Source organism: Hordeum vulgare, chromosome 1H (genome assembly GCF_904849725.1).
Source record: "Hordeum vulgare subsp. vulgare chromosome 1H, MorexV3_pseudomolecules_assembly, whole genome shotgun sequence".
NCBI classification, from domain to species: Eukaryota; Viridiplantae; Streptophyta; class Magnoliopsida; order Poales; family Poaceae; genus Hordeum; species Hordeum vulgare.
This window is the reverse complement of record NC_058518.1, coordinates 4,809,389-4,834,812: the sequence shown is the minus strand read 5'-3', so window position 1 is coordinate 4,834,812 and position 25,424 is coordinate 4,809,389.

The following is a 25,424-nucleotide window of genomic DNA, read 5'->3' as shown; positions in this document are numbered from 1 at the left end:
GAACTCTTGGGACCGGTTACGGGGACCTCATAAAAACTCTCAGATTTGGTCCATTCTTGACAGTTTTCTATGCTCTTACTCACTGATTTTGAGTCCCAGGGCGATACGAACGTTCCGCGAACTCCGGGGGGCGGTTACGGGGACCTCTTCAAAATCCTTAGAGTTGGTCCATTCTGTCGAGTTTTCCATGCTATTACTGATTTTGGGTCCGGGGGTGATACAAACATTCGATGAACTCCCGGGTCCGGTTAGGGGGACCTCGTCAAACTCCTAGAGTGTATACATTCTGGCCAATTTTGTATGCTATTACTCATTGATTTTGGGTCCCAGGCAATCCGAACGTTCCACGACCTCCGTGGACCGGTTAGGGGGACCTCATGAAAACACGCAAATTTGGTCCATTCTGGCCAGTTTTGTATGCTATTCTCATTGATTTTGGGTCGCTGGTGATTAGAACGTTCCGCGAACTCTGGGGACCGGTTACAGGGACCTCGTCAAAACTTGCAGATTTTGTCCATTCCGGACAGCTTCCTATGCTATTACTCACTCATTTAGGGTCCAGGGGCGATACAAACATTCGGGGAGCTTTGGGGTCCTTTTACGGGGACCTCATCAAAACTCGCTGATTTGGTCCATTCTGTCGAGTTTTGTATGCTATTACTCACTCTGTTTGGGTCCCGTAGCGCTACAAGCGTCCGACCAACTCTTGGGTCCGGTTACGGGGACCTCGTCAAAACTCGTAGGTTTTGTACATTCTATCCAGATTTGTATGATATTACTCAATGATTTTCGGTACCGGGGCTATCCGTACGTTCCGCGAACTTAGTGGACCGGTTACGGCGACCTCTTGAAAACTCGCAGACTGGGTCCATTCTGGCATATTTTGTATGCTATTGCTCAGTGGTTTGGGTCGCAGGGCGATCCGAATGTTCCACAACCTCTTGGGACCTTTTATATGGATCTCATAAAAACTCGCAGATTTGGTCAATTCTGTCGAGTTTTGTATGCTATTACTCACTCTGTTTGGGTCCCGGGGCAATACGGATGTTCCTCAAAATTGTGGGTCCCGTTACGGGGACCTTGTCAAAACTCGCAGATTTTATAAATTTTGGTCAGTTTTGTATGCTATTACTCACTCATTTTGGGTCCCGGGTCGATTGGAACATTCCGTCGACCTGTTAAAGTGACCTCGTCAAAAGTCACAGGTTTCGTCCATTCTGGCCAGTTTTCTATGCTATTACTCACTGATTTTGGGAACTAGGGCGGTCTGAACATTCGGCGAACTCTTGGGGCCGGTTACGGGGACCTCGTCAAAACTCACATATTTAGTCAATTAGCCCTAGTTTTCTATGCTATTACTCACTGATTTTAGGTCCCAGTGCGATACAAATGTTCCGCGAACTCTTGGGACCGGTTACAGGACCTCATAAAAATTCACAAATTTGGTTCATTCTTGACAGTTTTCTACGCTCTTACTCACTCATTTTCAGTCCCGGGGCGTTACGAGTGTTTCGCGAACTCCAGGGTCCATTTACGGGGACCTTTTCAAAATCCGTACATTTGGTCCATTCTGGGCAGTTTTCCATGCTATTACTCACTGATTTTGGGTCCTGGGGTGATACGAACATTCGATGAACTCCTGGGTCCGGTTAGGGGGACCTCGTCAAACTCTTAGAGTTTATACATTCTGGCCAGTTTTGTATGCTATAACTCACTGTTTTTGGGTCCTGGGGCGATCCAAACGTTCTACGAACTCAATGGACCGGTTACGGGGACCTCTTCAAAACTTGCACATTTGGTCAATTTTGGCGAGTTTTGTATGCTATTACTCACTGATTTTGGGGCCCGGGGCAATACGAACGTTCCGCGAAGTCTAGGGCCGGTTATGGGTACCTCGTCAAAACCCGCAAATTTTGTACATTCTGGTACCGGGGCGATTGGAACGTTCCGCAAACTCCATGGACCGGTTACGGTGACCTCGTGTGAGTTCACATGTTTCGTCCATTCTGGCTAGTTTTGTATGCTATTACTCACTGATTTTGTGTCTCGAGGCGATAAGAACGTTTCACGAACTTGTTGGACCAGTTACGGGGAGGTCATCAAAACTCGCAATTTTGGTCCATTCTGGCCATTTTTGTATGCTATTACTCACTGATTTTGTGTCCCGGGGCAGTCCTAACGTTCCGCGAACTTTTGGGACCGGTTACGGTGATCTCGTCAAAACTTGCAGATTTGGTCAGTTTAGGCGAGTTTTGTATGCTATTACTCACTGATTTTGGGGGCGATACGGACGTTTCGCGGAATTCTGGGTCCGCTTACGGGGACCTCTTGAAAACTCGTAGATTTTATACATTCTGGTTAGTTTTGTATGCTATTACTCACTCATTTTCGGTCCCGGGGCGATCGGAATGTTCCAGAAACTTCGTGGCCGGTTACTGTGACCTCGTCAAAAGTCCCAGGTTTCGTCCATTCTAGCCATTTTTCTATGCTATTACTCACTGATATTGTGTCTCGGGCGATACGAGCGTTTCGCGAACTCATTGGACCGGTTACGAGGAGCTCGTGAAAACTCACAATTTTGGTCCATCCTGGTAGTTCTGTATGCTATTACTCACTGATTTTGTGTCCCTGGGCGGTTCGAATATTCCACGAACTCTTGGGACCGGTTACGGGGACCTCGTCAAAACTCTCAGATCTGGTCGATTCTCACCAGTTTTCTACGCAATTACTCATTGATTTTGGGTCCCGGTGCGATACAAACGTTCCGCGAACTCTGGGGACCAGTTACGGGGACCTCATAAAAACTCATAGATTTGGTCCATTCTGGACAGTTTTCTATGCTCTTACTCACTGATTTTGTGTCTCGGGGTGATACGAACGTTCCGCAAACTCCCGGGGCCGATTAGGGGAATTCTTCAAAATTCGTAGATTTGTTCCATGCTGGCCAGTTTTCCATGCTATTACTGAGTGATTTTGGGTCCCGGGGCGATAGGAACATTCGATGAACTCTTGGGTACGGTTAGGGGGACCTCGTCAAAACTCGTAGAGTTTATATATTCTGGCCAGTTTTGTATGCTATTACTCATTGATTTTGTGTCCCGGGGCGATCCGAACATTCCGCGAACTCTTGGGACCGGCTACGGGGAGCTCGTCAAAAGTTGCACATTTGGTCCATTCTCGCGAGTTGTATATGCTATTACTCACTGATTTTGGGTCCCGGGAGGATAAGAACGATCCGAGACCTCTTCGGACCGGTTACGGGGACCTCATCAAAACTCGCAGATTTGATTCATTCTGGCCAGTTTTTATTCTATTTCTCACTGATTTTGGGTCCCACGGTGATACGAACGTTCCGCGAGCTCTATGGACTAGTTACGGGGACCTCGTCAATACTCATAGATTTGGTCCATTCTAGCCAGTTTTCTGCGCTATTACTCACTACTTTGGGTCCCGGGGCGATGCAAATGTTCCGCGAACTCCGGGGGCCGGTTACGGGGACATCGTCAAAACTCGCACACCTGGTCCGTTCTGGCCAGTTTTCCATGCTATTACTCACTGGTTTTGGGTCCCGGGGCGATACGAACATTCGGTGAACTCATGGGTCCGGTTAGGGGGACCTCGTCAAAACTCATAGAGTTTATACATTCTCGCAGATCTGGATGCTATTAATCGCTGATTTTGGTTTTCGGGGCGATCTAAACGTTCCGCGAACTCCGTGGACCGGTTAAGGGGACCTTGTCAAAACACGCAAAGTTGGTCAACTCTGGCCAGTTTTGTATGCTATTACTCACTGATTTTGGGTCGCGGGGCGATCAGAACGTTCCGCAAACTCCGGGGACCGGTTACGGGGACCTCGTCTAATCTAGCAGATTTTGTCCATTTTCGACAGCTTTCTATGCTATTACTTAATGATTTTGGGTCCAGGGGCGATACGAACATTCGGGGAACTTTGGGGTCCTTTTTTGAGGACCTCTTCAAAACTCGCAGATTTGGTCCATTTTGTCCACTTTTGTATGCTATTACTCACTCTGTTTTGGTCCCGTGACGCTACAAACTTTCTGTGAACACTTGGGTCCCGTTACGGAGACATCGTCAATATTCGTAGATTTTATACATTCTACCTAAGTTTGTATAATATTACTCACTGATTCTCGGTCCCGAGGTTATCCGTACGTTCCGCGAACTCAGTGGACCTGTTTCGGGGACCTCTTCAAAACTCACAGATTGGGTCCATCGTGGCATGTTTTGTATGCCATTACTCACCGGTTTGCGTCGGAGGGCGATCCGAATGTTCCACGACCTCTTGCCACCGGTTACGGAGACCTCGTCAAAACTCGCAAATTTGGTCCATTCTGGCCAGTTTTCTTTTCTATTTCTCACTGATTTTGTGTCCCAGGCGATACGAATGTTTCGCGAACTCTGGGGGCCGGCTATGGGGACATCTCAAAACTCGCAGATTTGGTCCATTCTGGCAAGTTTTCAATGCTATAACTCACTGATTTTTGGTCCGAGGGCGGTAGGAACATTTAGTGAACTCCTGGGTCTGGTTAGAGGGACCTCATCAAAACTCGTAGATTTTATACATTCTGGCCAGTTTTGTATACTATAACTCACTAATTATGGGTCTCGGGGCGATCCGAACATTCAGCGAACTCCGTAGACCGGTTATGGGGTTTTGTATGTTTTTGAGTTTTGTATTTTTTTACTCTCTGATTTTGGGGCCCGGGTTGATACGCACGTTCCACGATATTCTGGCTCCGGTAACGGGGACCTCGTCAAAACTCACATATTTTATACATTCTGGTCAGTTTTGTATGCTATTACTCACTCATTTTGGGTCCTGTGGCGATCCGAACATTCCGCAAACTCCGTGGACCGGTTACGGTGACCTCGTCAAAAGTCACAGGTTTCGTCCATTCTCGCCCGTTTTCTATGCTATTACTCACTGATTTTGTGTCTCGGGGGAATATGAACGCTTTGCGAACTCGTTGGACCAGTTACGGGCAGCTCATCAAAACTCGCAATTTTGGTCCATTCTCGCCAGTTTTGTATGCTATTACTCACTGATTTTGTGTCCCGGGGCGATCCGAACGTTCCGCGAACTTAGTGGACCGGTTACGGTGACCTCTTCAAAACTCGCAGATTGGGTCCATTCTGGCATGTTTTGTATGCTATTACTCAGTGGATTGGGCCACATGGCGATCCGAATGTTCCACGACCTCTTGGGACCTTTTAGAGGGATCTCATCAAAACTCGCAGATTTGGTCAATTCTGTCGAGTTTTGTATGCTATTACTCACTCTGTTTGGGTCCCGGGGCAATACAGATGTTCCGGGAAATTGTGGGTTCGGTTACGGGGACCTCGTCAAAACTCGTAGATTTTATACATTCTGGTCAGTTTTGTATGCTATTACTCACTCATTTTGGGTCCCGGGGCGATCGAAACATTTCGCAAACTCCGTCCGCCGGTTACAGTGACCTCGTCGAAAGTCGCGGGTTTCTTCCATTCTGGACAGTTTTCTATGCTATTACTTACTGATTTTGGGAACTGGGGCGGTCTGAACATCCGGCGAACTCGTGGTGCCGGTTACGGGGACCTCATCAAAACTCGCATATTTTGTCAATTAGCGCTAGTTTTCTATGCTATTACTCTCTGATTTTAGGTCCCGGTGCGATACAAATGTTCCGCGAACTCTTGGGACCGGTTACGGGACCTCATAAAAACTCACAGATTTGGTCCATTCTTGACAGTTTTCTATGCTATTACTCACTGATTTTGAGTCCCGGGGCGTTACGAGCGTTCCGCGAACTCCAGGGTCCGATTACAGGGACCTTTTCAACATTAGTAGATTTGGTCCATTCTGGGCAGTTTTTCATGCTATTACTCACTGATTTTGGTTCCCGGGGTGATACGAACATTCGATGAACTCCTGACTCCGGTTAGGGGGAACTCGTCAAACTCGTAGAGTTTACACATTCTGGCCAATTTTGTATGCTATAACTCACTAATTTTTGGTCCTGGGGCGATCCAAACGTTCTGCGAACCCAGTGGACAGGTTACGGGAACCTCGTCAAAACTTGCAGATTTGGTCAATTTTGGCGAGTTTTGTATGCTATTACTCACTGATTTTGGGGCCCGGGGCGATACGAACGTTCCGCGAACTTTGGGTCTGGTTATGGGTACCTCGTCAAAACCCGCAAATTTTGTACATTCTGGTACCGGGGCGATCGGAGCGTTCCGCAAACTCCGTGGACCGGTTACGGTGACCTCGTCAAATTCACAGGTTTCGTCCATTCTGGCTAGTATTGTATACTATTACTCACTGATTTTGTGTCTCGAGGCGATATGAATGTTTCGCGAACTCGTTGGACCGGTTATGGGGAGGTCATCAAAACTCGCAATTTTGGTCCATTCTGACCATTTTTGTATGCTATTACTCACTGATTTCGTGTCCCGGGGCAGTCCGAACGTTCCGCGAACTCTTGGGACCGGTTACGGTGACCTCGTCAAAACTTGCAGATTTGGTCAGTTTTCGCGAGTTTTGTATGCTATTACTCAATGATTTTGGGGTGATACGGACGTTCCGCGAAATTCTGGGTCCGGTTACGGGGACCTCATGAAAATTCGCAGATTTTATTCATTCTGGTCAGTTTTGTATGCTATTACTCACTCATTTTTGGTCCCGGGGCGATCGGAATGTTCCGCAAACTTCGTGGACCGGTTACTGTGACCTCGTCAAAGGTCGCAGGTTTCCTCCATTCTAGCTAGTTTTCTATGCTATTACTCACTGATATTGTGTCTCGGGCGATACGAACGTTTCGCGAACTCGTTGGACCGGTTACGGGGAGCTCATGAAAACTCGCAATTTTGGTCCATCCTGGCAGTTGGGTATGCTATTACTCATTGTTTTTGTGTCCCGGTGCGGTTCGAATGTTCCACGAACTCTTGGGACCGGTTACGGGGACCTCGTCAAAACTCTCACATCTAGTCGATTCTCACCAGTTTTCTATGCAATTACTCACTGATTTTGGGTCCCGGTGCGATACAAACGTTCCGCAAACTCCGAGGACCAGTTACGGGGACCTCATAAAAACTCATTGATTTGGTCCATTCTGGACAGTTTTCTATGCTCTTACTCACTGATTTCGTGTCCTGGGGCGATACGAACGTTTTGCGAACTCCCCGGGCCGATTACGGGGAACTCTTCAAAATTCGTAGATTTGATCCATTGTGGCTAGTTTTCCATGCTATTACTCACTCATTTTGGGTCCCGGGGCGATACGAACATTCGATGAACGCTTGGGTCCGGTTAGGGGGACCTCGTCAAAACTCATAGAGTTTATATATTCTGGTTAGTTTTGTATGCTATTACTCACTGATTTTGTGTCCCGGGGTGATCCAAACATTCCGCGAACTGTTGGGACCGGCTACGGGGAGCTCGCCAAAAGTTGCACATTTGGTCCATTCTCGCCAGTTGTATATGCTATTACTCACCTCTTGGGACTCGCAGTTTTGACCTGTTCCGGCCAAGTTTGTATGCTATTACTCACTGATTTTTGGTCATGATGTGATCCGAATGTTCCGGGAATCCCGGGGTCCGATTACGGGGAACTCGTGAAAACTCGCAGTTCTGGCCTATTCCGGCCAGGTTCGTATGCTATTACTCACTGATTTTGGGTCCTGCTCTGATCCGAATGTGTCGCGAACCCTGGGGTCCGGTTACGTGAAACTCGTCAAAACTCACAGTTTTTCCTATTGTGGCAATTTTGTATCCTATTAGTCACTGATTTTGGGTCGTGGTGTGATCCGTACGTTTCGGGAACCTCGTGGTCCGGTTATAGTGAACTCGTAAAAACTCGCAATTTTGGCCACTGAATTCGGGTCCTACTGCGATCCAGACGCTTCGGGAACCCCGGGATCCGGTTACAGGGAACTCGTCAAAACTCACAGTTTTTGCCTATTGTGGCCAGGTTTGTATCCTATTAGTCATTGATTTTGGGTCCTCATGCGTTTCAAAAGTTTCAGGAACTGTGGGTCCGGTTTCAGGGAACTCGTCAAAACTCACAGTTTTGACCTATTCCGGCCAGATTTGTATGCTATTACTCACTCATTTTGTATCGTGCTACAATCTGAATGTTTTGTGAACCCCGGGCTCCGGTTACGGGGAACTCGTCAAAACTCGCAATTTTGGCCTATTCTGGCCACTTTTGTATGCTATTAGTCACTGATTTTGGGTCCTGCTGTGATTGGAACATTTCGGGAAACCTAGGGTCCGTTTACGGGGAACTCGTCAAAACTCGCAGTTTTGCCATATTCCAGCCAGTTTCGTATGCTATTACTCACTGATTTTGGTTCCTGCTACGATCCAAACATTTTGGGAACCGCGGGGTCCGGTTACGGGGAATTTGTCAAAACTCACAGTTTTGGTCTATTCCGACCAGATCCAAACATTTTGGGAACCCTGGGTTCCGGTTTTGGGGAACTCGTCAAAACACGCATTTTTGGTCTATTCCGACCAGTTTTGTATGCTATTACTCACTGATTTTGGTTCCTGCTGTGATCTAAACATTTTGGGAACCCCGGGGTCCGGTTACGGGGAATTCTTCAAAACTCGCAGTTTTGGTCTATTCCGACTAGTTTTCCATGCTATTACTCATTAATTTTGGGTCCTGCTGCGATCCGTACGTTTCAGGAACCTCATGGTCAATTCTCGCCAGTTTTGTACAATTATATGTATGAACACTAGGCCAATTCCTTGGAAGGATTTCCCCGCGTGTGATGGGACAGATGAGAAAAAGAGCACCTCCATTCCTTTTCATAGAAACAAGTACTCCCTCTGTTCTAGAAAAAGTGTCGTTGATTTAGTACAACAGAGGGAGCATTTGTTTAGAAAACTGTGTGTTCCTTTTCTCAGAAAAGCAGAGGAACTTTGCAATATTGGATGAATATTCAATCAACATCACAGGAAATCTAACTTACGTACATTCCGTCTCCAATATGACGACAGAGCAAAGCTCAGCTCCCTGATTTCATCGTCAATTCGTCAAATGCAGTCTTTAATTTACAGCAAAATAGTTCACAATATGATCATGCTATCATGAACAAAGTCTGTAGCATACACCTGCTGAATAGTGAGGAACAGATACTTGTATATTGCTCAGTAATGACTGAGCAAAGCTAGAAATGCCAAAGGAAGTAGTTACTTAGGCGACAAAAACTGATGGGCAGAATATTCATTGCACACATCGTAGTTTCAAATAAGACGACATGTGTTGGCATTGTTCTCCACTTCAGGACTGTGTAGTACGCCGACTCGTGCTTCTTTTTCTTCTTTGCAGCTAGGATATTGTCAGGTCGCGGGAAATATATATCTACATTTGATCTTACTTGTCTTTGATCCAAAGCAGGATACATAGCTCATATATAGCAGTAGTAACAAGGAAGAGCCCTAATTTCCACCGAGAAACTAATGTAAGAACCTCATATATGCAATTTTTCAAGGGCTGCAAGGTGTTCAATGCCATCGGGAAGAATCTTTAGCTCAGGACAGTCTACCAACAATAGCTCAACGAGGTTTTCAATTGCGCCCTCCTCTATTTCCACTTGGTTGAGTTGTGGTGCGCCCCATATGTACAGATCCCTAAGTTTTGGAAATGACCCCGCGCATAAATTCAACCTCTTCCCTTCAAAAGCCCTTGATAGGTTAAGAAAACATAGACCGCATAACACAAGCAGACAGGGAAATGTTCACTCATCAATACTGGAAAATGCCAGGTCCAACCGAGTGAGCTTATTAAGGTGTGACCAAGAAGAGGAAAGCCGAGGCATCAATGGTTTTTCTAGCTGCCCTCATAAATCAAGGAAAGAAAGGGTTGGATGTAATTGTAGCCAATTTAGTATGCTATTACTCATTGAGATTGCATCCCGGGGCGATCCGAATGTTCCACGAACTCCGTGGACCGGTTATGGGGTCCTCTTAAAACTCGCAGATTGCGTTCAGTCTCGCAGATGGCGATCCGAACGTTCCACAACTCTTGGGATCGGTTACGGGGACCTCATCAAAACTCGTAGATTTGGTCCATTCTCGCGAGTTTTCTATCCTATTACTCACTGATTTTGGGTCCCGGGGCCATACGAACATTCCGGGAAATCTAGGGGCCGGTTACACATACCTCGTCAAAACTCGCAGATATTCTCCATTCTGGCCAGTTTTCCATGCTATTACTCACTGAATTTCGGTCCGAGGGTGGTAGGAACATTCGGTAAACTCCTGGGTCTGGTTACGGAGACCTCATCAAAACTCATAGATTTTATACATTTTGGCTAGTTTTGTATGCTATTACTCACTGATTTTGGGTCCTGGGGCGATCCGAACATTTTGCGAACTTAGTGGACCGGTTACGGGGACCTCTCAAAACTTGCAGATTTGGTCAATTTTGGCGAGTTTTGTATGCTATTACTCACTGATTTTGGGGCCCGGGGCGATATGGACGTTCCGCGATATTCTGGACCGGTTACGGGGACCTCGTCAAAACTCGGAAATTTTATACATTCTCGTCAGTTTTGTATGTTATTACTCACTCATTTTGGGTCCAGGGGCAATACGAACATTCGGGGAACTTCGGGGTCCTTTTACGGGGACCTCATCAAAACTCGCAAATATTGTCCATTCTAGCCAATTTTGTATGCTATTACTCACTCTGTTTGGGTCCCGTGGCGCTTGCTACGGCAACAGACAACAACGCCAGAAATTGATACGTTGACGGAGACTGGGCTTGCGTTGGTTTTTCCCTTGAAGAGGAAAGGGTGATGCAGCATAGGACCAGTAAGTATTTCCCTCAGTTCGAGAACCAAGGTATCAATCGAGTAGGAGAATCTCGTCAAGTCCAGAGTACCTGCGCAAACACAAAAGAGCTTGCACCCAACACTTTAAAGGGGTTGTTAATCCCTTCAAGATTGATTGCAAAGTGAGATCTGAAGGCGGAAAGTGCAACGAAGTAAAAAGTGTAAGGCTGAAAATATAGTGTAGAGTAGACCCGGGGGCCATAGTGTTCAAACTCATGACGATATCTAAATAAAGTGTAAGGCTTATCTCAAAATAGCAAATATTATGGTGGGTGAACAAATTACTGTCGAGCAATTGATAGAACCGCGCAAACTCATGACGATATCTAAGGCAATGATCATACATATAGGCATCACGTCCGAGACAAGTAGACCGATACTTTCTGTATCTACTACTATTACTCCACACATCGACCGCTATCCAGCATGCATCTAGTGTATTGAGTTCGTGACGAACAGAGTAACGCCTTAAGCAAGATGACATGATGTAGAGGGATAATCTCAAACCAATGATGAAAACCCCATCTTTTTACCCTTGATGGCAACAACACGATGCGTGCCTCGCTACCCCTTCTGTCACTGGGTGAGGTCACCGCATGTTATGAACCCAAAACCAAGCACTTCTCCCATTGCAAGAATCATAGATCTAGTTGGCCAAACAAAACCCACAACTCGAAGAGAATTACAAGGATATGAAATCATGCATAAGAGGGATCAGAAGAAACTCAAATAAGATTCATAGATAATGTGATCATAAATCCACAATTCATCTAATCTTGACAAACACACTGCAGAAGAAGATTACATCGGATAGATCTCCATGAAGATCATGGAGAACTTTGTATTGAAGATCCAAGAGAGACAAGAAGCCATCTAGCTACTAGCTATGGACCCCTAGGTCTATGGTGAACTACTCACGCATCATCGGAGAGGTCATGGTGTTGATGAAGAAGCCCTCCGTTTCCGAATCACCCCTCCAGCAGGGCACCAGAACGTGCCCCAGATGGGATCTTGCGGAGACAGAATCTTGCGGCGGCGGAAAAGTACTTTCGATGATCTCCTGATTTTTTCTGGGATTTTAGGGAATATATAGGCGCAAAACCTAGGGCAGAGGTGGCCCAGGGAGCCCACAAGCCAGGCTGGCGCGGGCCCCCCTGGCCGCACCGTGAGGGCTTGTGGGGTCCCTGCAAGCCCCCTGCCCTGATTCTCCGGCTTCCCGATCTTTTTCTGTTTTGGAAAAAATCTTTTTGGCAGTTTCATTCCGTTTGGACTCCATTCAAAATCCTCCTCTAAAAGGGGTCAAAAACATGGAAAAAACAGGAACTGGCACTTGGCACTGAGTTAATAAGTTAGTCCCAAAATATATATAAAAGGCATACAAAACATCCAAAGTTTGACAAGATAATAGCATGAAACCATCAAAAATTATAGATACGTTGGAGAGGTATCAAGCATCCCCAAGCTTATCTCCTGCTCGTGCTCGAGTAGGGGAGTGATAAAGAATGAATTTTTGATGTGGAATGCTACCTAGCATAGTTGTCCTTTGCAACTTCTTTCATGTGACATGAATGTTCAGATCGGTAAGATTCAAAACAATAGTTTGCTATTGACATGAAAACAGTAATACTTCAAGCAAACTAGCAAGGTAATCATGAACTTTCAAAATAACAAGGCCAATGAAAGTTATCCCTACAAAATCATATAGTCTGGCTATGCTCCATCATCTTCACACAACGAATGTAAATCATGCACAACCCCGGTATTGGACAAGTACTTGTTTTCGCACTCTTACTTTCTCAAACTTTTTATAACTATCACGCAATACATGAGCATGAGCCATGGATATAGCACTAAAAGTGGAATAGAGTGTGGTGGTGGTTGTGAGACAAAAATGAGGAGATGGTCACATTGACTCGGCGTATCAAAGGGCTATGGAGATGCCCATTAATAGATATCAATGTGAATGAGTAGTGATTGCCATACAAGGGATGCACTAGAGCTATAAGTATGTGAAAGCTCAAAAGTAGAACTAGTGGGTGTGCATCCAACTTGCTTGCTCACGAAGACCTAGGGCAATTTTGAGGAAGCCCATTATTGGAATATACAAGCCAAGTTATATAATAAAGATCCCCACTAGCATATGGTAGTGAAAAAGCAAGTAGCTCTCAATCATGAAGAACATGGTGCTATTACGAAGCACAAGTGTGGAAAAAGATAGTAACATTGTCCTTTCTCTCTTTTTCTCTCTTCTCTTTTTTTGGGGCTCTTGGGCCTCTTTTTTTTCTCTTTTCTCCTCTTTTTTTTATTGGGCACTTTGGCCTCTCTTTTTTTCCTAACATGGGACAATGCTCTAATAATGATGATCATCACACTTTTATTTACTCACAGCTCAAAGCTTAGAAATGACTCTATAGGAAATGCCTCCGGCAGTGTATCGGGATGTGCAACAATCTAGCTTGGCGTATGACGTTGAAACATCTCGCTAGATATCTTATGATCATGCAATGGCAATATGAGAGTGACGGCACAAGTCATGAGATGGAACGGTGGGAGTTGCATGGCAATATATCTCGGAATGGCTATGAAAATGCCATAGTAGGTAGGTATGGTGGCTGTTTTGAGGAAGGCATATTGTGGGTTTGTGTACCGACGAAAGTTGCGCGGCACTAGAGAGGCTAGCAATGGTGGAAGGTGAAAGTGCATCTATACCATGGATTGACATTAGTCATGAAGAACTCACATACTTGTTGCGAAAGTTTTTATTAGGAATCGAAACAAAGTGCTAAACGCATACTCCTAGGGGAAGGGTTGGTAGGTGTTAACCATCGCACGATCCCGACCTCAACACAAAGGATGACAATCAATAGATCAATTATGCTCCGACTTCCTAACATAGCGGTTCACCATACGTGCATGCTACGGGAATCACTAACTTCAACACAAGTATTTCAAGATTCACAACACCCTACTAACATAACTCTTAATATTACCGAATCCACGTCTCAAAACTAATTGAGAGGAATCAAGACTTCTCTTTCTACTCAATGCACATGAAGATGGAGGTTTTTGTATCCTCTTTGGGTACCTATCACCTTTGGGAATACTTTCATAGCATAAGCCAACTACCAAGTCACGCACCGCCGTGCTCTAAAATATATAAGTGAAGCACATAGAGCAAAATTATCTAGCTCAAAAGATATAAGTGAAGCACTATGAGCATTCTAGCAAAATCACGATGAGTGCATGTCTCTCTCTCTCAAAAGGGTGTGCATCAAGGATGATTGTGACACAACAAAAATAAAAGAGTCCTATGATACAAGACGCTCCAAGCAAAACACATATCATGTGGTGAATAAAAATATAGCTCCAAGTAATGTTACCGATGGATTAAAGACGAAAGAGGGGATGCCTTCCCGGGGCATCCCCAAGCTTAGGATTTTTGGCATCCTTGAATTTGGCTTGGGATTCCTTGGGCATCCCCAAGCTTGAGCTCTTTCCACTCCTTATCTCTTTGTCCATGAGAACATCAACCAAAACTTGAAAACTTCACAACACAAAACTTAAACAGAAACTCGTGATAACATTAGCACAAGAAAACAAACTACCACCTCTTCTGGTACTATATAAAACTTGAATTCTATTTATATTGGTGTTGGGCTACTGTATTCTCACTTTTCCATGGCTAGTACCCCCTGATACTAACCATAGTTTCATCAAAAGAAGCAACCAACTCAACAAAAACAGAATCTGTCAAAAACAGACCAGTCTGTAGCAATCTGTATACTTCGTATACTTATGGTACCTCAAAAATTCTGAACAATTACGACTGCCTGGAAAAAGGCATATAAACCAGAAGCAAAAAGAATCAACTCAAAATCTCTTACAGAATAAAAATGAAAAATCATCTGGTGAGCGAAACGTTTCTGTCTTTTTCCAGCAGGATCAAACAACCATTACCAAGACTAGTCATAAAGGTTTTGCTTGGCTCAAACAGAAAAAGAAACACAAAAAACACAATCACAACAGAATAATGATGGCGTGGACGCAAAAAATAGAAAGAAAATGATAAATCCATTGGGTTGCCTCCCAACAAGCGCTATTGTTTAACGCCCTTAGCTAGGCATAAAAGCGATAGAATCACGTATCGTCGTCTTTGGTGCTCAAACCATAAGTGGCCCTCATCATGGATTCATAAGGCAATCTTATTTTCTTTCTAGGAAAGTGCTCCATGCCCTTCTTTAAAGGAAATTGAAATATAATATTCCCTTCCTTCATATCAATGATAGCACCGATAGTCCTTAGGAAAGGTCTACCAAGAATAATAGGGCATGTAGGATTGCAATCAATGTCAAGCACAATGAAATCCACGGGTACATAGTTCCTATTTGCAATAATAAGAACATCATTGATCCTTCCCATGGGTTTCTTGACAGTAGAATCCGCAAGATGCAAATTAAGAGAACACTCTTCAATCTCATTAAAACCCCGAACATCACATAAAGACTTTGGAATCGCGGAAAGACTAGCACCCAAATCACACAAAGCATTGCATTCATAGTTTTTGATTTTGATTTTGATAGTAGGTTCCCACTCATCATGAAGATTTCTAGGGATAGAGACTTCCAATTCAAGTTTCTCTTCAAGAGATTTTATCATAGCTTCGACGATATGATCGGTAAAGGCCTTGTTTTGGCTATAAGCATGCGGAGAGCTTAGCATGGATTGCATCAAGGAAATGCATTCAATCAAGGAGCAACTATCATAGTTGAATTCCTTGAAATCCAAGGTAGTAATTTCATTACTACTCAAAGTTTTAATATCCTCTTCTCCGCTTTTAATGCTTTTAGCATCAAGATAGATGGACTCCGAATCATTGGGGCACTTTTCAACCAAAGTGGATTCATATCTAGCCCCATAATCATTAGGTTTGACAAAAGAAAACAAAGATTCAATGGGAGTCACACCAAGCACTTTAAGATCTTCGTGATTCTCATCATGAGTCTCAGGTTTAGCAGCCATTTTATTGACTAAGGTAGCCTGCTTATGAGAAATCTGGCCTACCAACTTTTCAAGATGAGCAAACTGAGCATTAAGCGCATGGAATTCTTTGGCCATATTTTCGTGGTTTTGTCACGACAGATGTCCTCGTGAAAGGACTTAAGGATGGAGCCATCGCACCTTGCTGGCGACTCAAAGGGGGTGAGCGAAAGCGAGACTCAGATTTACCCAGGTTCGGCCCCTCGTGAGGAGGTAAAAGCCTACGTCCTGCTTTGTGTAGATTGATGATGGTTTTGATTACAAGGAGGGCGTAACTCGCCTGACCTAGCTCTCGATTCTCTCTAACTCGCCTGACCTTTCCCTAGGACTCGCCTTTATATACAGGTCGAGGCCCTAGGGTTTACAAAGTCCTGCTATCCTACACTTGGTAGTTTTCCTTATCTCTAAGTCGTCGTGCTCCTCACGAACCAGAGCTTCCTTGACGTTCCATCATCCGTACAGTCTTCTTGAACCGCCCCACAACTCCTGGGCCACTGGACACATGGCCAAAGGTGAGTCGCCCCTTTGGTGACCTGGCCCATTAAGGGCGGGTTACCCACAGGTAACATCCCCAACATTAGGCCCCAGATTGTCATGAATTCATTCGTGTTAATAAACTCCCTTCAATCTTGGGGCGATTCTCCTTACTTCCAACCTTTGGTGAACGCTGAGCCGCCATTTGTGGCACTCTAACCCGAGTCGCCATATAGTATTAAAGGGTGTCACCTCAGCTCCTCGGTTCCAGTTCCCAAACAGTGTAACTGTCAGCGAATCTTTCGCCCATAATTGTTTATCCCGAAAATCTAGGCGCCATCATTGCGTTTACTGACTTGTCGCCTCGATTCCCGCATTGACAACCTCGTTTCCCGTTTCTGCTCCTTAAATAACGAGAGAAATGGGGGGGGGGGAAGAGGAGCCTCGTCACCTACCCCCATTCCACCTTCGTCTTCGCCTTCATCTCCGTGCACCGGCCTCCCGACATCGTCTCCGAGCTCGAGCATCCCGACGTCGTCCTCGGCTCAATCGCCTGCCATCATCCTCGGCTCCCAGAGTCTTTCTCCATCGACCGCGGCTCTCCCGGCGGCAAATAACACGAAGGCCCGAGCCTCCGTTCCCGGCGGTGATCCACCGTTGTCAGGTACACTTCTTCCCTCTCTTAGGTGTAGACCAAGACCTCCATGGCCGTAGCTCTTAACTCCATGGCAGGATGAACACCTCGAGATATGTTAGATCTGCTCCCCGTTGCCATGATTAGCTTCAGATTGCAATAGGCATCGACCATTTTAATCTCAACCTCCTGCTAGTTCAAAACCCGTGCTATGTTGACCAGCCTTGTAGTTGTACTATGCGCGCAGTTTATCGCCATTACCTCGGATGATATTTCCTTATTTTTTACCTGTCCGTAGATCCATAGCTTTCCGCCTATCCATAGGAACATGTTTTTTCACCCATTGAGAATATTTCTAAGGACAAGAACGTTTTCAAGAGTCGCCTTTTAACTTCAGCCTTCATGGCGACTCAGTTTAATTACTATAGTCAGGACGCCCCTATCATTCAGTCTGGTGGGCGAGTTACTAAACCCTTTTGTGAACACCATGGACCCGTACCAGCGGGTTAGAATACTTTTTATCTTTGTTGAGTCGCCTCGCACTCCATTTTTTTTGTAGTCATGACCATCACGAAGTGTGATTGGTTGCCAACCAAAGTCGATGATGCCACACTCGAGAAATACGTCGAGGCGGGTCTCCTTGACAGTAAAGAGATTATTGGTTGGAGAACCGCCCCGTGGGAGCCGATTCCCAACCCGGTGCGAGAAGTGGTGATCTTTACCGACTACGTCGAGCGTGGATTCAAGCCGCCTGGATCAAAGTTCTTCCGAGATGCCCTGCACTTCCTCAACCTTCATCCTCAAGACCTAGGACCCAATTCCATCACCAATCTATGCCAATTCCAAGTCTTCTGTGAAGTGTACTTACAGAAAGAACCCTCGATCCCTTTGTTCAGGAACTTCTTCCACTTAAACCGCCAGACCGAGTTCTCTAACGGTCCTAACCATGAGCTTGGAGGAGTCAACGTTCAGAGACGCCGCGAACGTGGATTCCCGGCAGTTCTTTTGCCCAGCCACCCCAAAGGATGGGCCGAGTCATGGTTCTACTGCCAGAACCCTGCTCCACCAGGCGAGAACCCTCTTCCGGGTTTCAGAGCAGACCGCTTGCCTATGGATTTCAAATTCCCTAACAAGCTTACTGAAGAAGAAGAGTCGGAGTTCATTCCACTTTTTTCGGATCTGAAATTCTTGTACAACAACAGGCTCATCGGGATCGACCTGTTCCGCTGCTGGATAGAGTGGAATATTCTTCCCTTGAGCCGCCGCGACGGGTTGATGTATGATTATGATGGCACCTTAGAGCATCCACAGCGCGTCAGCCGCCGCCAACTTTCAGAGAGTGAAATTGTCGGAGTCATCAAGAGATTAACCGGCGAGTCTCTGGAAGAATGTGCCAAGATCGGCCTTAGAGGCTTCTGCTGTGCCAACCCGGTGCCTCCAGTAAGAATCTAAGCCGCCATTTGTCTTGTTTATACTTAGCAACTTTCGTGGTTAAAGACCTGCCTTTGTTTGTCAGAAAACCGATGTGTTTTGGAGGAGGGGTCCCAAAGCCGTCCCCCAAAGTCCACCAAAGCGCCACCCAAGAAGAAGAAGACGGTGAGCAGGAAGAAAACCGCCATCAAAGATTCATCTTTTGCTGGCGACTCTCATGCAGACGAGGCAAATTCTGAGGTAAGATTTTTTCCTTGTCCCTTCTCTACATGTTCCGACTTAAGTTTATACCATATATCTTTTCATGTAGGGTGATGACGATGAGAGCAAGAATGATGGAGTCGAGGTAATTTCCATTTCTTCCGACTCACCTTCTTCTTCCCCTAGACCAGCCAGGCGGGTCTGCGGAAAAGTGCCCATATCTCATCCTCATGCTTATATGGACCCTGATTTCCTTTTGAAGAAAGCAAGATTCACCCCCTTTCGCAAGACCCGCAGTCGCTCTGGCGACTTGGTCACTGGACTGCCCGAGAAAACGACCGGTGGCAAACGGACCAGTGAGGTACGCCTGTCTTGTTATATCTTTTGACGTGTGAAATATAACTCGCCATTTTTGTGACTTTCAAGTCTTTGTCCTGTCAGACTTCTCCTCCCACATCTGGTGACTCGGCTATCTCTGCTCTCCCGCCGATGGTTCGCGTGCAAGGGTAAGTTTACACTGGTAACCCAAGCTCTTTAAACCATAACATGTGCTTTTAACCTTGGCGCTTTATCGCAGGGCACAAGCAAAGAAAAGGAAAACCGGCGACTCTCCTCCTGCACAACAATCATCTGATGCCTTAGGTGCAGACTCATCTATTCCTGAGGCTGAAGGGGAGCAAAAGGCGGCTTGCGACATTCCTGCAGGCGACATTCCCGATGCCCGAGATGACTCGCCCGTCATTTTGAAAGAAACCGCTGGCCCGAGTAACCCGCCAAGCCCTCTCAAGGCGACCGACGATCCAGACGTCGTGGTTACCGGCTTTGGCTACTCTACTCCTCCAACTGCCATGCTCTCCAAACATACATCGAAGGTAAGTCGCCTTTCTCCTGACGGTGACCGAGAACACCTCAAACTTCCTCAATACGAGAAGCTGGAATTCGACCAGCTATGCTCCGGCTTCACAACTCACCTGGAGAAGGATTTTGAGCTGAACAAAAGCCTGCTCCGACTTATGAGGACCAAACACGAGGTATGCAGATATATGTTCCTATACTCATTAGCCTTCCAAGGGTCGGGTCATCTTTTTGAAGATGAGCCGGGTCTTTGCAGTAGAAAACATCAATCTGTAGCCCTCAAGGGCCGGGTCATCTTTTTTAGAAGATGAGCCGGGTCTTGTAATAGAAAACGTCAACCTGTAGCCCCCAAGGGCCGGGTCATCTTTTTAGAAGATGAGCCGGGTCTTGTAATAGAAAACTTCAACCTGTGGCCCCCAAGGGCCGGGTCATCTTTTTAGAAGATGAGCCGGGTCTTGTATGTGGTATGACCTTTTGATAAAAAATCATACATTTGCCCCCAAGTGTCAGGAGTATTGCTTGCAAAAATTCTGAGACTTGTCTCCCCAAATATTATGTGCATGAGTCTATGGCCCAGAGTGAGGCGGCGGTAGCCGACTTAAAGAAGAATTTGACTGGTCAGCAGGATGCTTACTCTAGGCTAGAGGCTTAATTCCGCTTGCTGTAGGCCGAGTTAGCGAAAATGAAGGTTGACCAGGAGAAGTTTGAGAAGAAAGCCAACGCCGACCAATCCACCATCTTGAAGCGTGCTGAACAAGCAGAAGAAAAACTGAAAGCCTCCCAAGAGGAGCTGACTGGCTTGAAAAAGCATATATCCAATATGACAGTCGCCATGTTTGGTAAGTTTGATCGCTGAACTTCTTTTGACTAACCAGGTTGGGATCAAAAAAATCTCCAAATACTTATGCCCCTGTTGCAGGTGCCCGAGCCGTCAAGCTGCCAGACGACTGTATGACTAAATTAAGAGCCATATACACCTTTGCTGAGCAGCTGTACATGGGAGGCGTGTTATCAATCAAGGCGGTGATGGGCAGTAAGGAACCAACAATGACCATCAAGCAAATGCTCGGCTTCTTATCCACGCTGCCTCCTCAAGTAGAAGAACTAAAGAGATCAGCCGCCGAACAGGTGTGTTCAACACCCTAAGTCGGTGCCTTGCGTATGCCCCGGAACTTAAAACCGAGGAAATAGTCGCCGGCTACCCTGAGCTGAAGGTTGATGGCACAGAATTCACCAAAGTGGATTATAAGCAGACCATCGTAGAATCGCGCTACGCGGCGACTCAATTGGCGGCGAGTTTTGACCTGAAGAAGTATCAATCCGCCTATGATGAAAATAAAAAGAAATTGACACCTCCTTCATATCAGATTGCTAGCTTGGTTCCCAGCCGCCCCAGGAATCCTTTTAATCTTGACTTGGACTTGTCTCACTTCCTGGCTGAGGAGGATGAGTTCATCGCCTTGTCCAAGTGTAACTGGAAACTGGGCGACTTACGAATTGAAAGCGGAGAAAGCTCAAGGCAAGGCGACTCGGCGGCGGCTTGACTCGCCCATGGATTCTTCCTTTGCTGGGGAATGATGCCCATTTTGGCCACGAGAGCCATGTAATTATCTTACTAGTGTGTGGGAAACACCAAACATGCCATATTGTCCTTTCGATGGAACCATTTGTAATCCCTGAACCTTTTTATGAATCGCCTGCGACTTTTGCATGAATCAAGCAATGGCTCCAAATTTGTCCTGGTCTGTTAAGAAAACAATTACTTTATTTCAGCAAGTGTATGTCCAGGAATAAACCAGCCCCCTGAATCATGGCGAGAGATAAATCAGCCCTCGGGTTAGAAAAAACATGAGCCATGGCAAGTTATAATCAAGACCAGTTCAAAAGAAAAGTTTATCGACTCAATGAGTTTCGATAGGATAAGACGAGTCTGAATAACTCTAGTGTTACCCTTGGGAAGCTTTTCAAGAAAGCTTTGGTATTTTAGACCGGCTGATCAGGCGCCAGTCAAGCTTCTGTGAAGCGGGTTCAATGAAACAATGGTTTCTCTATTTTCCATGTGTGATTCTGGCCGGTACCTTTTATGTTTTAACCAAGACGAGTTCAGGGTCCAAATAACAGATTGACTCGCCTTGAGTACATAGGTCCATGTGGCGACTTGTTCAACACATAGTCCAGTATAACCATTTGTAATGCGGTAATTTTTCGCTAGCCAAGAGGGTATTCACGCTGAACTCAGTGAGTGGAAGCCCCCAAGTGACCTACGGTTTAGGAAGAAACTAGGCATAGGATTACAGAAGCGTATACGCTCTTACTGCAAAACGACTTGGGGACTAGTAGCCCCCAAGTAAGCCGGTTTACTTTCAAAAAAACATATAAGGCGCCTACGTTTGAACCGTGCGACATGGCAACTTTTGGTCCTCTTTGGCTTACCAGCATCCAGTTTTGAAATAAGTGCAGCATGGCAACTTATGCTCTCCGATGCTGATAGCGTCCATGTTTGGGCGACTTATAGAGCAATAAAGACTCATGCTTTCAAAAGCTGAAACGGCAAAGGACCCCGAAATTCGTGGGTGCCGGCTTTATTGCTTTCATAATTCATGTATTACAAAAACTTGATAAAATAGAAAAAAGGGAGCTCATGGCTCTATGTATAATAAGGCCGCAGATGGGCTATGTTCCAGGGGTGAGTTGTCTCAACCTCCGTGGTTGGTCGATCTGGACGAAGATCCATCAAATATTAGGAGTCGTTCCGAAGATTCTTCCTGATGACAAACGGTCCCTCCCATGGAGGTGACAACTTGTGCATACCGGTATGATCTTGAATCAAACAGAGCACTAAGTCGCCTTCTTGGAAAGCTCGGCTCTTGACCCGGCGGCTATGATAACGGCGTAAATCCTGTTGGTAAATCGCCGACCGTGACGCGGCCAAGTCACGTTCCTCCTCCAAGGCGTCGAGCGAGTCTTGCCATGCTAACTCGTTATCCTGCTCCACGTAAGCGGCGACTCGCGAAGAATCATCTTTGATGTCGCTTGGTAACACCGCCTCCGCCCCATAGACCAGGAAGAAGGGCGTAAAACCCATGGAGCGGTTTGGATTCGTCCTGATACTCCACATAACTGATGGCAATTCGTCAACCCAACATCCTGGCGTGCGTTCCAAGGGCACCATGAGTCGGGGCTTAATCCCTCGTAATATTTCCTGATTCGCCCTCTCTGCCTGTCCATTAGACTAGGGTGCGCCACCGCAGAAACATCAAGTCGGATATGCTCCCGTGAGCAGAACTCTTGCATTCCACCTTTGGAAAGGTTGGTACCATTATCTATAATGATACTATGTGGATATCCAAACCGGAAAATTAGCTTTTTCAAGAATTTGACAGCCGTCTCGGCGTCGCAACTGCTAACAAGTTTTGCTTCCACCCATTTGGTAATTTTTTCAACCACCACCAACAGATGAGTCTTTTTATTAGACGACATTTTGAAAGGGCCGACCATATCGAGCCCCCAGACTGCAAACGGCCAAGTGATTGGTATCATCCGCAATTCCTGAGCCGGCACATGCGTCTTTCGCCCAAACTTTTGGTAGCCATCACATCGGCGAATGATTTCCTCCGCATCTGCGTGAGCCGTCAACCAATAAAACGCATGCATCAAGGCTTTAGAAACCAAGGATCGCGATCCAGCATGATGACCACAGTCGCCCGCCTGAATCTTATTGAGGATCATACAGCCTTCCTCAGAAGAAACGCATCTTTGGAATACTCCTGAGGTGCTACGCTTATGTAACTCGCCATTATGTATGACCATAGATTTGCACAGACGGATAACTTGGCGAGCTAGCAACTCAACGACAGGTAACTCGCCTCTGGTGAGATACGTCATATAGGGAGTCGCCCAATTCGGAGTAGCGTGAAGAGCCACCATGAGTTGAGATTCAGGGTCTGGTACCGCCAGGTGTTCTTCCGAAGGCAGTTTTACTGACGGGTTATATAATATATCCAAAAATACATTGGGAGGAACAGGCTTACGCTATGAACCGAGGCGGGAAAGAGCATCCGTTGCTTCATTAAGCCGTCGATCGATGTGATCCACTTGGTAGCCATTGAAATGACCCGCCACGTCCGACACAGCCCGCGTGTAAGCCGCCATCAAAGGGTCTCGTGAATCCCAAGTGCCAGAAACCTGTTGCGCCACCAGATCAGAATCGCCAAAGCATCTCACTCTTGTGAGGTTCATCTCCTTGGCTAGTCGCAAACCATGAAGCAAAGCTTCGTATTCTGCTGCATTGTTAGTACATGGAAACATGAGTCGGAGGACATAGCAAAACTTGTCACTGTGAGGCGAAGTTATCACCACGCGAGCCCCCGAGCCTCGCAACTGTCAGGACCCATCAAAGTAGATGGTCCAATATGTAAGATCTGGTCTTTCCTCAGGGATTTGGAACTCGATCCAATCATTGATGAAGTCCACGAGCGCTTGAGACTTGATAGCCGTCCGAGGTGTATACGAATCTGATGAGGACCCAGCTCGATGGCCCATTTAGCAATCCGTCCAGTGGCCTCTCGGTTATGTATAATGTTGCCGAGGGGAGCGGAGCTGACGACCGTGACCGGGTATTCCTGAAAGTAATGCTTCAACTTTCGACTCGCCATGAACACCCCAAAAACCAACTTTTGCCAATGCGGGTAACGTTGCTTGGAGAGAGTAAGGACTTCACTGATGAAGTATACTGTCCTTTGGACGAGGTATTCCTTCCCTTCCTCCTTTCGCTCGACAACTATTGCCACGCTGATGGCTCTGGAATTAGCCGCAATGTACAGGAGCATAGGCTCTTTGTCTGCCGAGGACGCTAGCACCGGCGGGTTAGCTAATTGCTGCTTCAAGGCTTCAAAAGCATCGTTGGCCTCATCTGTCCACAGGAAACAATCGGTCTTCTTGAGTAGCTGATAGAGAGGGATGGCCTTCTCCCCAAGGCGACTTATGAAATGGCTCAAAGCCGCGATTCGACCCGCCATGCGCTGTACTTAGTTGACGTTGGCTGGTTTCCCAAGCGAAGTAATCGCGGCAATCTTCTCTGGATTGGCCTCGATTCCTCGTTCTGACACCAAGAAACCCAACAGCTTCCCCGCCGGGACACCAAACATGCACTTGGTGGGGTTGAGCCTCATCTGGTAAATACGCAGGTTGTTGAATGTTTCTTTGAGTTCTTCCAACAGCGACTCCTTGCGATGAGATTTGACCATGATGTCATCCACGTAAGCGTGGACGTTACGGACTATCTGACTATGTAGGCAGTTCTAGATGCAGCGCTGGTAAGTCGCCCCCGTGCTCTTAAGCTCAAATGGCATGGACACATAATAGATAGCTCTGAAAGGGGTTATGAAGGATGTCTTTTCCTGATCCGCCACTGCCATTTTTATCTGGTGGTATCCTGAGTAAGCGTCCAAGAAGCACAGACGTTCGCAACCCGCCGCCAAGTCAATAATTTGATCAATGCGAGGAAGGGCGAACGGATCCTTTGGGCAGGCTCTATTAAGGTCCGTGTAATCGATGCACATGCAGAAAGTGCCATTCTTCTTGAGTACCAAAACCGGGTTAGCCAGCCACTCCGGGTGAAAAACCTCGATGATGAACCCGGCGGCAAGGAGCCGGGCCACTTCTTCTCCAATCGCCTTACGGCGCTCTTCGTTAAACCGGCGGAGGTACTGCCGCACCGGCTTAACCTTGGGGTCAGTATTGAGATGGTGCTCAGCGAATTCTTTCGGCACACCCAGCATGTCAGAAGGTTTCCATGCAAAGATGTCCCGATTCTCACGGATGAATTCGATGAGCGTGCTTTCCTATTTGGGGTCAAGACCCGCGCCAATAGTGAACTGCTTGGTTGAGTCGCCCGACATAAAATCAGTGACCTTGGTGTCGTCTTCTGGTTTGGACTTGAGGGGCG